General features: G+C 28.7%; 1 protein-coding gene across 1 annotated transcript in view; it reads right to left on the minus strand.

Annotated features, from left to right (window-relative positions):
* Window positions 1–17839, minus strand: part of LOC117911295 (guanosine nucleotide diphosphate dissociation inhibitor At5g09550-like) — a 112198-nt gene that overhangs the window by 68202 nt on the left and 26157 nt on the right. The window lies entirely within an intron of this gene.

The following is a 17839-nucleotide window of genomic DNA, read 5'->3' on the forward strand; positions in this document are numbered from 1 at the left end:
TAATAACAAAAGAGGAAAAAGAAAAAAAAAAAAAAAGAGTCGAAATTAAGATTCCAACGAAGCAGAAAGAAGAAGATTGAAAGCGTATAATTTGTTGTCAATCCAAAAACACTCATGTCACAATTATTTGAGTAGTTCTATCTTCACAAACAAAAAAAAAATAAAGTATTGTTGATGTTTTTTTTTTTAAAACAAAAAATGTCTCCATTGTAACATATATATTTCATGTTTTTTGTTAGAAATTGATGGGAAAAAATCAGTATTTTATTTATGGATGGATCACATTAATGAAAAATCATTTGTTTATATCCATAATTGAGCATTGAAAATGGTATAATGTAGGGGTTCACAAGTTTGCCACCATTGAAAATGTAGAGAGATTTTAGGGGTATTTTGGAATGGTAATTAAATTTATATTTTATTTGGCATTTGTTTGTAAGATAGTAATAAAAAAAAATTGAAATGTGAAATAAATTTTGTGGGGAATTTGGAAGGGTAATTTTATTTGTATTTTATTTGGTATTTGTTTGTTTGTAAGATAGGAATAGAAAATTGATTGAAATGTGAGATAAATTTTGTTAAGATAATGTGGTGGTGGTTGAAGTATTTTTCATTTATTATATATTAGTTTGGTTTCATTTTTTCCTGTAGCCATCTTAATTCTTGTCATTTATACAATGAACCAATATGAAAGAAACAATAATAAGAAGTTATTATGTCTATTTTAAAAAAAAATGTTGAAGCCTCTAACATATTTAGTGTAGAATAATGAAAATAAATATGAAAGTTATTTTATAGTATTTGAAATCATATTAGAAAGTTGACTTATGATTTGATTTAATTTTTAGAAGCAAGCATGATGGTGTTGAACTTCTTAGAAATACAAAGAGACCTATCAAAGCTTAGATACATTATTAGTAAGATAAAATAGAAATATGCAAATTAATCATTTACTTTTTGTGTTGTTGTTATAATTATATTTGTTTGAAATTGTTGTGTAGTAACAATCAAATGGGCATGATCAAAGAAAATGATAAAGGAGTGAAAATAAATGATGATGTAAGGAATACTGCTTTTTTTGCTAATATAATTATTTTATAAAATAAAAATTTGAACTAAGTAGTAAATTAATGTAGTTGAGGAAAATTTTGAGCAAGAAGTGAAACATGCTTCCAAAAGTAGAAAAAAAAATTGTCATGGTAAAGTTAAAGGAAAGTTCAAAATAATATTCACTTCAAAAGGGTGTGGCTCCAAAGGTAAAAGTGTTTTTAATTAATAAAAAGTTTCATTAGTTATATATTTGTTGAAAATTATATCAATTTAAATATGCTTATGTATCTTTTAAGTTATATCTTTAGACATGATGCTCACACGAGCGAGTGCTTAGAATTATTGAAGAGTTAGAACCAAAACAAGAAGTGGTCATATAAGATATTGGATTTGGTAGTCTCTTACAACTTCGATGTACCAAAATCAATCATAACTTGTGTTTTTGGTTGATAAATAGTTTCAATCTAAACTCTCACACGTTAGAAGTGTATAATACTTTATTAAACTGTCACTGATTGATGTTGAATTTATTGTGGGATTGAATGCAAGAGGGTTGAAAATTGATGTGAACAAAGATGTTAGTAATAAGAATGATTTGTGTAAAAATTATTATGATCAGGAATGAGAATTTCTTTTTTTTTTTTTCCAATGAAACTTTGCGTTTCGACAGTCGACAAAGTGAAACGGAGGGGCAATATGTCAGTGAGGCAATTTATCATAAAAAAATTGGTGTGTTTCGACGAAATATCATTGAAATTTCGATTGTAGATGATTAATCAATTTTTATTTTTTTTTTAGAAAAGTACTTGAGACGCCAAAATATCACCAATATTTCGGCGATCTCACAGTTCTGCTGACCACTGGGCTAACTTGCATGTCATTTTATAATGTGCACTAGAAAAATATATACTAACACTGTGATAAAAATAAAATATTTTAATAAATAAATTAATTCTAATGATTTATTTTTTAATTTAATTTAATTGATTGCTAAAAATATAATAATTACAGTGATAATTTTATTAACTTTTTTATATCATTTATACATTAATTAAATATAAAATATAAATATAAGAAAAATTTATACATACATCATCATTTATTTTATATCATTTAATACAATTGAATTAAATTGATCATAATTTTAATATTAAATATATTTTAAAATTAAACATATTATAATTAAATATCACAATATTATAGTAGAATAATATTTGATGTAATTTAATAATAAATGTACACTTATAAAATTCATATTTTTTATCGACGCATACAACATTATTATCAAATATGATAAATTATATCATACATATATCAAATTTTTTAACAAAACACATTTAAATGTTTATTATACTTCTAATTACATTTTTATTAGGTTTTTCTTATATTTTCATGAGTTTTGATCAATTTTAGGTCTATCAATATTTCTTCCTAAAATACCTGCCAATATATCTTTGATATATCTATAAAATTAAAGTACTAATATATCCATGATTATCGATATTTTCATACTTGATTATGATAAAAAGGGGCAATTGTCATTAGTTATGTTAGAAAATCAAATTACAGAGGATATAGAAGATGAGAATGATTTCAAAGTTCATTTTGTATTATTTGTGTTGGGTGCATTGTTATGTCTTGCAATGAAGCTATTTGTCCTTTTTCCATCTTATGAAAGACCAACTCATTAAAGAAAATGGATTGGGCTAAACTTGTGTCATCTTATCTCATGCATGGAATTGAAGAGTTTAACATGAAGAAACAAAGTGTGATTTGCAGTTGCTTATTGTTTTTTATTTATTTATGGTAATGTCCTTATATATAATTTATCTTATAGTGAATTTCGAATTTGATATAAAAGCTTTTGTAAATTAACTATATGTCTTTCTAAAATATATTCGCAGTTATTCTACCATGAGCATATATCATTGCAACAAAATTTTCCACCTCTATCTACTCAACCTTCTCCTCGGATTGGTTATGAAAATCTCAATGTAAGTTATAGTTTGCAATCTCATTGAATATTTCATTTTGTTTTTAGTGATTTTGAATAAGATATGTGTGATATATTCATGAATATATTGTAAGTGAAAACATAGGTTATACAAAAATGAGGGAAGAGATGGAATTGACCAAAATAAAATTAGAATGGAGGGTGATACTAAAGAGGAAACTAAGAAAGTTGACAAATTGGAAATCCCCCTACATAAAGATGTTCTTAAGCAAGTAAGTATTACAATATCTTTTAACTTATATAAGTATTAATAGTTAACCCTTATATTATCATGTTATTAATCAAGTTCCCATATATCACTAGGTTGATGTTAGGAGCCTAATAGAGATGGATAAAGCATTTGAACAATTGAAGACACAAGTATTTGATTTGTGTCATGGTGGGAGTAGTAGTAGTAGTTATGAAAGTGTTTTTACTGAATTTGAGGCCAAATATAAAACATTCAAAGGACTATTCCTTGCTTCAAGAGACAATGAGAAGCGAAGAGAGAGCGTAACATTCCTTCATGCGAGAGAAGTTTGGAAAATAATGAGAAAGAAAAAAAATTGAACATTATGTTGACACTTTGTCAACTAACAAGTTATCCATAGAGAACTTGAATGGAAAAAAGAAAGATGTATCTCCTACATCATCTAAAGTACACATCATTCCTAAAGAAAATGTTGATATTTTACCACTTCGAATGAAAAGACCTACCAAGGATAATGGAAAGGTATCTATAATTTCAAGATGTGTATTTTGGTTATAACTACTTATCCATTACATATTATATATATGTATATTAATGACATTTTCCATGTTAGGAACCATTATGATCGCTATGTGGTCTTCTCAGTCATATAATGAAAACATGCACATCTAGGGTGAGAAAATCAAGTAGATTCAAGGTATCCCCATTTGTACAAAATTTAGCAAAGATGGGAAAGCGTATAACATCTAAGGTATAATACAAATTGTGCAATATCATTTTCTCTTTTCTCAAACACCACATTTATAGCTAATAATTATCCTTTGTTTTCCATATAGTCAATTCTCATGTCCATTTGGGAAGACGTGATGGATTCACAATTATTCATTATACTTGAATCTCTTGTTGGAGATTATCTTTTCAATAAATCATTGTCAAGAAAGTTTGTAGTGTCTTCAACATTCATAGATTAATTGTAATACTTTTAGGTAATGTTTTTCCATGTGTCTAAAAATTTTTGTATTATATTATTGTTGTAGTAAACTTCTTGTTGACTTCGATCATGAACATGGACTGCGTGGAGATTTTGAGTATTTATATCATGGACAAAATTTGTTGGATGTTGTAAGTATATATTTCATTCATATCAATTAACTGCTTTATGAATGAAATAAATGTTATTAAAGTTATTATGTACCATAAGTGATCAATCTAGAAGCATTAGAGTTTAATATTTTTTAGAGGCAATTCATAAGGACACAAAGTATAAGATGCGATCTCTTGATGACATTTTCAATAAGCTCATCTTTTTCGTCTTGTTTAGGTATATATTAAGTATAATATACTAATGTTTGCCTTATATTGTATGATTAGCAAATGATTTTGTCCAAGAATCCAAAACCTATATTTGATTGAAAAAAATCGATCATAAGTACATTACCAGATTGGACGATTGTGAGAAGGTTAGTAATAATTTATAATATTTTATTGCATATATCAAAGTTAGAGCATATATGGTTTTGACCTTCAATAAAGTTTGACAATATCAAAATTTTCCTCTTTTACAACTATTCATTCCAATGCATGACAATTGTCCAGATCATTGGTATTTATGCGTGATCAATGTTAAAAATTATAATATCCAAATTTTGGATTCGTTACGATCAAGAAGTAGGGATGAGTTTCGATATAACAATATGAAAACAATGATATGCTTTCAAACTATGTTTTTTTTTTTTTTTTTTTTTTTTTTTTTAATGTATTGGCACAATTATTAACACTTTGAAAATGAATCAAGTTGAATTTTTTCAAACCTTTTTCAAGCTTGTTGATATAAGGAAAAATGTCTTCCAGTTCTCCATTGATTGGCTACCTTCGGTCCCAACCCAAGATAATTAGTTAGTATTAATACATGACTCACATGAATATTGTTTATCTGAGCTATAATGATCGCATCCCTTTAATAATTTGATTTTCATTTCTTTTATTTTTATTAGGTGTGATTGTGGAGTCCATGTGATTAAACATATACAGACATTCGAAAATGGTGATCCTATCAAGGCCTCTAGCATATCAAGTACCACTCAAATACGTCAACAAATAGCAATTGATTAAGTACAAGGGACACATGGAAAAACAAACGATTTTAACTATTGTTTGTACAAATATATCCATAAGAGTAATGAAAAATTATTATTATGAAATTTGTTGTTTTTTCAATCTTTGTCATTTGCATCTCCATATATGGTTATTTTCATGGGAAGAAGTAGTAACATTGGAAAACCATATAGGGTCCATCATAATTACCATTATGGACTAGCTGAGCTTTCCTCAATCGATAACGATGAAGTAGTCGATCGGTTTTGAAGGGGCATAGTTTAATGTTTTGACCTTTTTGGTTGTAATCTAGACACATAGGAGATGTTCAATTTCTTTTTCATGATTAAATTACACTTCTAGCCATTTTTTTAGGATTTAGTTTGCAAATTCCTCTATTTTGGTCATATGTTGATTGTTCAGTGTAGTGTTGTTGTTGTGAGTACTAATTGGTGTCCAAGTAAATAATTTAGGCTTTTGTATTCTAATTTAGACATATTGAAGATGTTCTCCATTTTTTATCTTCATGAAATAAGACCTCTAGGTATTTATTTAAGATTTATTTTGTGAATACCCCTGTTTTGCCCTATTGATGATAGTTTGAATGTTATTGATAATTTGGTCCCCTTTATGCATGCTTATGAACTCTTTTGATTATTGATTCACATTGTAGACATATTAAGCTCATTAGTTGAAGCTTCCTTTAGATCAAAACTTTTCATTTAGTATTTTATTTAGACTAATTTTTGTAAGTGAATATATGTTGGTTAGTTCTGAATTCTTGAGCATGTATATTGTATCTTGTTCCTCTTGTTCACACCTTTTAATCTTTTTACTTCATGATTTAAGATATATTACATATTTTGTGGGGGTTAGCATATAATTTTATATTCATTACATTGCTTGTGAACTAATCTTATTGTTTTATGAAAACATTTAGCATGCAATTAAAGTACACTCCTTTCTCTCCTCATTTATTGATTTTTTGGATATGCATGACTTGTTTGAGTGATATTTGATTATGTTTTCGTTATTGCTTTGATATATCCATTGATTCTTGATATCCACTTATTTACAAATCAATTGTCGTAGTTACCTCAACTTGAATAGTAGAGACCTTTATTTAAGGCTTAGATGTGTGTTACCTTATGGTACCTTCCAGATAGGTAGCCTAACCCTCGAACTTTGCTTAGTTTTCTCAGACTTTGCTTTTCCAAATAAGAATCATTTTTTAGGGTTTTATTTTTTATTTTGTTTTCCCTTAAAATAAATGAAAATAAGTGGTGACTCCAATTTTTACAAAAATTAAAATTTCACTAAAAAATGAGTCTCGCCATAGAGTGGGAACACACATGAAATATGTGAGTCCATAGTATGCAACTTGGATATTAGTTGATTTTGCTCACTCGACTACTCTTTTAGAGAGGACACCTAAACAAAATCTCCCATATTCACTTATATATCTTCTTTTAAGAATGTGCATTGCCTTTCATTACCTTTAGTTGTTGCCTTGTCCACTCATCAAACAAATTAAACTAAAACTACTCAAAAACAAATTTCTATTTTTTTATTATAAAAAAACTACCCTAAAATTAATGAAATAAAATGGAAAAAGTAATTACATTAAAATGATTATTTTCTCTTTCTTTTCGGATCATGGGGTCTTTAAGAAATACCATATTTTTCATCAAGGAGTCTAAGTATAACAAGTCAAAATTTTGCTTTCATACTTCATCATATAAGTATCAACATTTTTATTAATGATCAAAACATCTTAAATACAACTATTAAATATAACAAAAGATCATAGTAGATAACCTAAACAAGATCTTCATGCTGCTTCTAATGACTCTTTTACTGAATTTGGAAAGTAATTTAAAATAGTGTGCTAAATAGCTTAGTAGAGAAAGTTTCCATTATAAGATTCAAGCAACAAATATATATCCATTCAAGGTATACAATTGGTATATAGCAATCAAGTTCATAGTAGCATCATTAAAAACATAATCATCTTTAATAATAAAGCTAATAAGACTTAAAATTAGTAGTTTAAGCATTTTATCATATGGTACTTTATTCTTCTTCCTTTAAGGGTTCTTACCTAAGGACTATTGTGCTAACTTAATCTTTCTTACGGTCACTCTTTATGATGCCTTTCATCATATTCCCTAACACCTTAAGCACTTTTGTAGTGTTACTTATGCTACAAAATCGTATTAGTTACAATCAAACAATTTATATAACATATGATTTCATATATGATAGCACCTCAAAATATCTTCATAACCTCACCAAGCTCTTATATTGCATAGTTTCTCAATCTTGAGAAAATATTGAGTTTGTGCCAAAGTTTGCAATGACTTTGACTTGTAATGAGACCCTAAAATAGCTATATATTCCCTATAGATTCCTATAGATTAAGTCACTATTGATGGAAACTGGTGGCAACATTTATTCTTAATAAAGACACCATGATATCTAGTAGAAATTGATACAATATGTCCCCTTGGGTGATCTTAAGGACGTGTGTTCAAGAAAATTATAATTGTAATAGTTCCTTAATTAGAGAACTTGACATAAACTCTCTATGAGTTAGAGTACATCAATTGATCACATAATAAAAGGATTTGAGACTCAAGGATTATAAAGATAATCTTGAGAGGTTGATACATTCATCTTGTTAGATTACAGACATCAGCTCATGGAAAGCCTACATACAATGGATAGTAGGTTATGGACTAGAACACTTTTCTCTCGTTGTAATATAAATAGGATATTAAAGTGCAGTTGACTATAATGAAATGTTAAGTCAATTTCAAAATTGGATTCTCAAGAAGCCAGTTTTTATCTATAAATCTCAATGTTCCCCTCTTGAGCTCTTATTCCTTGATAACACGATTTATAAGGGTTGTTTTGAGTTCTTTATTCACTTGTATCTATAAGGTTGTTTTGGTAATTACACAAGGTTTCATAAGAGCTTGTGAATAATCTCTCTTTACTAAAGTAATTGATTAATTAAAGCCTAACAAGATTATGATTAATTAATTAGAAACCAAATGGGGCTAGTTTTAGTGATCCAAGCCCAAGATAGGCTCAAGTCACTTAAGCTCACTGGAAGCTTATAAAAACCTCTATTTAGGGTTAGGGTTTTAGTCTTTTAATAGTCTTTCTCTTCACTTATAAAGAGAGAGCTCTAAGGACCTTTTTCAGCCTACCATTTTTAGAGCCACCTTAACCTTCTAAGTCAAGCTTTAGATCCTTCGACTAGAATTCTTATCTACATGTGGTTGCATTTGTGAGCCTTGGGTGCCACTTTGGTTTTAATGTGTATCCAACACTCCCTTCCTTTGGTCAAGATTTTGGTATGCTCAAAGATCAGTGCAAGTTATCAATTGGACCACTCTTTGTGTGTAGTGTTGGCTCTCTCAAATTATTTGTCGAGTCTAGCATGGATTCTCCTTAGGACATCCATCAATCATCATTTCTTGAGTTAGCACTTTCTATTAGTTTGTTGTTGCACATTCTGCTTAGCATTTTGGGCTAAGTTCATCAATCATGATTACCCTTTTGTATTTTGCACCTATTGTGGCCTTGGTACCTCATTCTCTATTTGGTACACTTAATTCCACTTTCAGCTCAATATTTTCATTAAAGAAATGTGAAAGACCTGTTCTCACATTTACACTATTTTTTTTTTTCTAAGATTCACCTTGATATCCTTATTATTTTCCTTTATGGAGCTCAAGTTGAAAGTTGAGTAAATGATATCTAGTTAAAGATGGAGTATTGACCTTGTGATAGTATCTCTTTTCTCGTCTCATTTATTTTGGATCATTGATAAAAATTCTTTAGTCATATTTGTAGACATCATAGTGAACACCTCTATGACTCTAGATTTTCTATCATATATCCAAATTTTGATTGTCATTAGAGGACCATATATCATGTGTTGTGTTATATTGTCTATGTGAGGCATTTATTCACTTTCACTTGATGATCATGAGGCTTGACCCATCATGGAGGGTTTTGAGCTTATTGACCTAAGGAGTTCGAGATTGTGACCAATTTTATCTTATGATCAAAGCGGTACTTTGTTTACTTCCATTGTTTGGCCTTCTCATCCCAACATATTCTAGCCTTGTACAATACCATATATTTTCTTTCTATCCTTTCTTCAATCAAATCAAGTAGGGTTTGAGAAGATTAAGCCTGAGATTGATTTTTCAAGACAAGCAAAGGTGGCTTATGATAAGTGAGTTGTTTGTTTGATGAGATTATTAACTATTCTATGGTTGAGGGATCATCTTTGAGATTATTATCAAGCATCTAGAGTAGGGTCTTCCACATGATTCTAAAAGGTTGACATTGCTATTTTGGATGGATATTAATCGTTAGTGTTGACCTTGTGAAAGCTTGAAAGCACAATGTTTGAGGTTGTGTTTAAAGGATGTGTAACCATCATTTCATGGGCCTATTTACCTAATTACCCTTATAGAGTTATCCCTTGCTAGCCAATTGAGCCATGTACACTTAGCTTTTTCATTTATCACCCCACTTACATCTTTTCTCATACCTTGGGTTGGGACCTCTTGACACACCTTGTGTATGGATAGAATCACTTAGTTTGTGGACATTACAATTGTTTCATCTTTTGTATTTATCATATCTGTGTGACCATTCTTGTTCTTCCTTTTGTACCTCTTATTGATGCTTGTTGTACCTATTTGAGTCATTGTTCATTATTTTGTCACCATGAGTTCTAACTTGCACATATGGTTTGACCTTTTGTATATATATATATATATATATATATATATATATATATGTCAAGATTTTTCATCAAGCTACATTGGGATCATTGTATATGTTTTCCCTGAGTTCAATGATTTGTTTATTGCACAAAAAAAAAAAAAAGTTGTAATGTCATTCTTTGTTAGTAGCCTATGTAACAATTTTGGTCACCCCATTGTATATATCTACTCTATATGTATATGGAGATTGAATTATAGGTTTTATCCCTATTTATGACATATTTTTGTGACTCATACATATGATCACATTTCTCGTTCAAAGTTTTACCCATATCTATATTGGTCATGTCCTTGGTTTTTACTCATATATTGAGTTATCATCCATCAACATTGTCTATTTTACCTTTGACCATTGCATGATTCCTTTGTTCATTTGATCTTATTTCAAAGTTTCACATTTCATATTTTCATTTAGTTGACTTATTCATGTAGATTATTGTGTACCTGTACAGTACTTCCATTGGTTCATTACCCTTTTTACTTATTTGATCTTCTTGTTCATCCAGTCATATGTATCATAGTCTAGTTGACTTGTTCACCTTGTTGTTTGTAGAATAAAGTATTTGTGAAGTCCATGACCTTAGAGTTTCTCAATTTGCTGCATTGTGTATGCCAGAGGCATGGGGATTATATCATTGGGATTATTAAGCCTAGTTTCTTTTAATTTATTTCACCTTATTATCCTAGTCTATGTTATATCCTAAGTCTTGAGACCACCCTTAGGCCTTGACATCATGCATCATGTTTGATAGCTCAAATATGGGTGAAACTTGAGATTAGTTGGAGATTATGAGATGACCTCATATTGGGTCATAACCCTCTAAGTAGTAATTGATTTGGAGACAACAATTTATTTTAAGGCATGGCCATGTTATAGAGCATTCTTATTGGAGCATAACCATTTAGCTTGGTTCCCTATAGTAAGGCATAACCTTCTCATCTATGAATTGATTTTCAAGATGACAATTTATACTTCGGCAAAGCAATTTCAAAGATATTCTTACTAGAGTGGAGGTCATCAGATATCCCATTCACATCAAAGTATGAGAGGTAGTTGGGAGATGTTGATTTGATATGATTATACTAGGACAAAGCCATTTGAGAAGATATTCTCATTCTAAGGCATATCCACCTCATTGGATTTTGACATTAAGATTCAATTGTTTGCTTATCATTTGAGTTGCATAAGATTTTTGGAGATGTTGACATTTTGGATTCAATCTTCTCAACATACTTGTTCTAATTTAGATACCTACTTACCTATATTACATAACCAAATATTCTACATTTGCTATTTTCACACCTATATCCATCTTGTTGGAGCTTGATCGATATTTTCTATTGTGCCTACCCATTTTATCATCACATGGGACCTTATTCCACTATATTGATTAAAAGAGAATGGAAATCAGTCGTAAATTTCCTCATTAGGCTTCCATGTGCCTTTTGGACGTTGGGTTCAACATTTTCCATAATAATAAGGCCCGATAAATTGTTGATGAACTTGTGATGATGTTTTCCTTTTGATAGTTGGCACTTCGTGTATTGACTTACTTGCATTTAGACTCAGATCCTTAGTTAGCTTTGTTTTTGTCCATCATTTATTTTTGTTTTATCAACATAGTCTCATGATGTATGGTTCTATTTGGTGTTTGATAGAGCCTAGACATTTTTCATGGCATTATTGTTGAGCATATCTTAAAGTGTAACAATTTTATGGCATTCCACATCTTATGTTTGTCATTGTCACATACTAGGGCACACCCATTTCTTTGAGATTATTAGATTTTTAGCAAACTTCATTACCACTTGACTTGGTTTTTTATTTTTACAAGTTGTCATACTAGGGCATACCTGCCATTTCATAGAGTTTGTTTTGCATCATTATCTTAGTCATCTTTCAACCTTGAGCCATGGTTTTATATTGTCATTATCTCAGTCATCCTTTGGCCTTAAGTCATGTTTTTAAATCATCTTCTCAGTTTCAACCCTAAGTTGTGCCATCATATTACTATTTTTATCTTAGATTCTCTATGACCTCGAGTTGCACCTTTAGTTCATCTTTGTCATAGTCATAGATTGACCTTGACCTACACCTTTAGATTATCTTTCAACCTAGAGTTGCACACTCAATGTTATTTTAGTTATCCTTTTGGCCATCATAACCATTTCTTCTCATCATAGATTGACCATGAGTTGTACTAGTAGATATATTTCTTTTTGTCATCTTTCAACCTTAAGCCATAACATTGAGTTTGGGTTTGGGCTTTTTTTATTTATTTATTTTCATTTTTATTTTTATTTTCTATTGGATCTAATTAAATTTGGTTGACTTGGGTCTCATTTTAAGTCTTATTTATTTATTTTGTTTTGCATGGGCTAAATCCACTACACCTATTGGGTTCTCTTGGTTGAGCATGGATGCCTTCCACGTGAGGGGTTAGGTTTTCTCGTTGGAAGGCCTTTAAAAGGATTAGAATCCTTAGGGTTTAAGACAGTGTTGTGGACAACATTTTAAGGAGGACAATTGCCTTGATTCTCCTACTATATTTCTCTCTCTCTCTCTCTCTCTATTTTTCTTTAAGTAAAAAAAAAAATGTCACTTTTTTAACAAAGTTTCTTTTAGATAAAAATTGAACTAAAATAATTCTTTGAAGAAGCATTTGTAATAAAAGTTGTAAAGTCATTTTTAAAAATTGAAAATTTCTTTTTAATAAAATAAATATAAAATATTTTTTAATGTTTATTTTAAATAAATTTAAAATCTTTTTAACAACAAATTTGATTTATTTTTTATTTTTTATTGAATTGGGATAATTTGCAAAGTTTTGATATAAAATTGAAAAACATCTTTCTTTAAACCTAACAATAATGAAATCTTTTTTTTTTTTTTTTTATAAAATTGAATTAAAAAAAAATCATTTTTTTTAGTAAAAAAACAAAAACAATATCTTTTTTTATAAAATCAAATAACAATAATCATTTTTTGTAAATAAAAATTGTATTGGAAATATTTTTGGTAAATACAAGTTGTAAATAAGAATCATTTTCTTAATAAAATTGAATTTGTTGTAAAATAATAAAGTGAAAGGAAAAGAAAACGAAAAAGAGAAATTAGAATATAAGAAGATAAAATGATTTTTCATTAGAGGTATCTCCATTTTATAGGGAGTTACAAAGAGATATACATCAATATGGATGATCATCCACAAGTACCCATAATCCGATAAATTCTCATATTTTATAACACTTCCCTGTGGATGATCATAAGAATATGCCTCATTAAAACTTTATTAGGAAAAACCCTTATGTGAATAAACCCTAGTGAAGGAAAAAGAGTACAATATTCTTGTGGAATACTACAATCGCCTCGTTAAAAACCTTGTCAATAAAGCCCAGTGGGACAAAACCTGGACAAAAAGAAAAAGAGTACAGTGTAGTGATATTTTTATCAATTAGCTCCCCCTCATGTTGACATGATTATATTTTCCCTAGTAGCACAACATGGAGATCTTTGAGTCGGCGTATTTCAATGAGCTTCTTGAGTATTGCAGTCGAAAATGCCTTTGTGAATGGATCTACTAAATTGTCACTTGATCTTACTCGTTGAATAGAAATTTCACCACTCTTCTAGAGTTAATGGAAGTAAAAGACTTGGGTGATATATGCTTGATTCTATCGCCCTTAATGTATCATTCTTTAATCTGTATAATGCATGCAACATTATTAACTTGGTAGCATTACCTCTGATGGAGGATAGTCCACATGTTTCCATTATTTGCTTGATTGATCTCCATAATATTGTCGTACCACCATAGATAAATACATACCTCATTTGAGATCGAGCTTTGTGGAGGTCTAAAAGATAGTCAGCATCTACATATTCAAACTATTAAGATTATGATAATTTGGAATAACATAGACTCATGTTATCGTAGTACATGATTGACTTTATTCGAATGTATCTGAGTTGGTGTAGAACTATATCTCGCAAGTAAATTAACAAGAAATGCAATATTTGGTCGTGTATAATTTGCAAGATTCATCAATGTACCAATAACATTGTAATATGATACTTCTAGACCAAGTAGTTTTTCATTATCTTCTTTAAGATGGAAGGGATCCTTTTTCACTTCAAGTGAACTAACTATCATCGAAGAACTTAATGGATAAAATGTACCAATATGAAAGTGCTTCAAGACTTTCTTTGTATATGTTGAATAATAAATTAATATTTTATCTGAAAAGTACTCGATCTACAGGCCGAGGCAAAAATTTTGTTTTCTAAGATATTTCATTTCAAATTTACTTTTCAAATAGTCAACTATTCTTGTAAGCACTTTAAGAGTTCTAACAAAATCCAATGTTCTACATATACTATAATAATTGCAAATATTGAACATAATGAATATGCATAGACAAATAAGGTAATACATACATACTTCCCATTTCAAATATTCATTGAAGTGATTGTACCACATGCCTTTTGACTACTTAATCGATACAAGGATCTTTGTAGCTTAATTGAGTATATGCTATAATGTTTTAAATTAGTTGCTTTAGGCATTTGAAACCCTTCAGGGATTTTCATATATATGTCATCATCTAAAAATCCATATAAATATGCAGTAACAACAATATGCAGTAAATCTAGTCTTTGTGAGACTGCTAAATAAATTAGATGTCTAAATATGATTACGTTCATCATAGGAGAATATGTTTTCTCGTAGTCAATACCAAGTCTTCGTGAGAAACCTTGAGTTATGAATCATGCTTTATATCTCATGATTTCATTTTTCCCATTGCACTTTCTTATAAATACTCATTTATATCCAACAAGTTTTACAACTTTAGGCGTCTGGACTATAGGTCCAAATACTTCTCATTTTTCTAATGACTCTAATTTTGCCGGGATATAATCTTTTCATTTTGGCCAATCTTTTCTATATTGGCATTCATCCATAGTTTATGGTTTGGGATCCTCATCATTTCTTATGATGTCAATAACTATTTGGAAAGAAAATATATTGTAAATGACAAGAGTATTTCAATCCTATTTTTCTCAGTGTATAAGTAAATAATTGAGATCTCATCAATATCAGATACTTATACCTTTTCAAGAGCAAATTGTAAAATATATGTCTCCCATAGGGCTACTTGTTTAAATTGTGCCTCTTCAGGGGTTGCTTGAGACTGATCAGTCATTTTAATAACTCACTTTATATGCAACTTCTTCAAGAAAGTCACCTTTCATATATCTTTCCTTATGTTTTCTTCTTCTAAGGAATGTGTTTGACTCTTTAGGGTCTACCACACTTCAAGCGTCTCATAGACTCATTATTTAATTGTCCTTCAGGAACATAAACTCATTATTTAATCGTCCTTCAAGGCATCAACTCATTATTTAATCGTCCTTCAGGGACATCAACTCATTATTTAATCGTCTTTCACAGACATCAACGCATTATTTAATTGTCCTTCAAGGACATCAATTCATACTAGAATATTCTAGGTCAATGAAAATGATTTTGTCACTTTCTTTGATCAATTAAAGCATTGGTAGTTGATTTGCAAGTCCTTGCAAATAAATAATCTTTTGAACTTTCAATTCACATTGATTAGTAAGAGGATCAAGATAAGTCAAAGTCAATGCATTCCAAATAATTTCATGTCGTTCTTTTGGAATTGGCTCTTCTCCCCCTAATGGTGGGAAAATTGTCTCATTAAAATAATAATTTGTACAATATTTCATTCTATCTTTCAAGTGTATAAGTAGACTAGTCACTAGATAAAAACTTCTAGTTTTTAGTATGTATGTTCACACAAATTTACAATGAATTAATGTATCATTGTTTACCCCGGAGGACCAAGTTAGTCTTACAAGATTTTTTTGGATCTAGTATAGTATAAAGTGTCATTCACATGGAATTAGATACTACTAGTGACATAGTATAAGCTCTTTTGGAGCCTTTAATCAGGTTTCTATCACTTAATATAATATTAACAATGTTTGTCATCAATGTTGTACAATTAATGAGATAAGAGTTTCATCAAAATAACAAGTCATAAAACATGTCATAAAGACCTCGCCTTTATAGAGTTGAAGAAATATTATCATAGAGAAAAAGAGTTAAAATCAATGGAAAAATACTAGTCATCAATGATGACTTGCCTTAATAAGTTGTGTAAAAGCAATGAAAACATATGTAATACAACAAAACAAATAAGTGTAAAGCAATTTATACACAAAATAACTATGAAGTATTTCAATAATAAAACAAATTGTAGTGATAGATCAATAATTTTATTCAAAATATCATTATGATCTAAATCAATGTGCAAAAATTAATTCATAAATCAACGTTTGAAGAGAATATATCATGATTTTAAGCATCTTGTTGTCTCAAAACTTTAATTGAAATACTACAAATCCATCCAAACATATATGTAAAGATATAACATAATATATTGAGAACAATAGTAATTTCATTGGAAAATCTTAACTATCATATCAAAAGATTATTGTGTATTAAACAACTAGAATATAAAAAAATCTAAAATATCACCTCTAACACAAGAATATTAAGTATAAATATCATGCTTTCATGTAATCCAAAATTCCACATCTATATGTAAATTTTTCTACTAATGACAGTATAACCTCTAATAATAGGAGTTCATAAAAAAATTATTAAGAACTTACCTATTTGTATAACTTGATATACAAAATATTAATATTTTGATAATATGTAAATATTATCTATATGCTTGTTATCATATCTTTAGGCTATAATATATTTCATTATAACTTTTGATTATATAAATTTCATAAAGTTGTATAAAATTGTTAGTTAACAATTTTGTTCTCTATAGCTTCTAGCTAAAAGTATATATTAACAACTTTGGCGTAACCTTTGATTAGTACAGAGAATATTAATTTTCTTATTTTCATAACTTCGAGTTATGAATAATAATATTTATATAACTTTTGGTTAATAATATAAATTTATAATAAAATATATATTTTTTCATATAGTTTCTGGCTATACAAGTTTTAACGATTATTAATTTACTAACTTTTTCTTCATAGCTCCAGGCTATGAATAATTAAAATTTAAATAATGTTATAATAACATTAAACAATTGACAATTATTTCATGATATAACTTCTAGTTATACAACAAAATTTAAAAATTTTATGTATCTTCTAGGTACATGGTTGTTCATTGACAATTTTGTTTTGTATAACTTCAGTTTATACGAGAGAATTAGAAATTGTGTGCACAACTTCTAGCTATGAAATAATTATTAATAAAAATTGTTTCAATAATTCATGGTTAAGAAATATGCATGAATATGAAATAAAAATTAAAGGTCAATATTTTTCATAACTTCGAATTATGATTATTTTGTCAAAATAAGAATATATGCAAATTTGTTCATAGCGTCAAGTTATAAACTATTTTTTATGTAAATTTGTGTATAACTTCCGATTACACAATATAATTAAAAGAAATTAAAGAAATTAAAAGTTAATATCTTTCATAGTTTCAGACTATGATTATTTTGTCAGAATAAGAAAATATTTAAATTTGTACATAGCTTTAGGCTATGAACTATTTTTCATATAAATTTGTGCATAGCTTCAAGTTATGAACTATTCATTTATGTAGATTTGTG

The sequence above is a fragment of the Vitis riparia genome, chromosome 3 (assembly GCF_004353265.1).
Source record: "Vitis riparia cultivar Riparia Gloire de Montpellier isolate 1030 chromosome 3, EGFV_Vit.rip_1.0, whole genome shotgun sequence".
Classification (NCBI taxonomy): domain Eukaryota; kingdom Viridiplantae; phylum Streptophyta; class Magnoliopsida; order Vitales; family Vitaceae; genus Vitis; species Vitis riparia.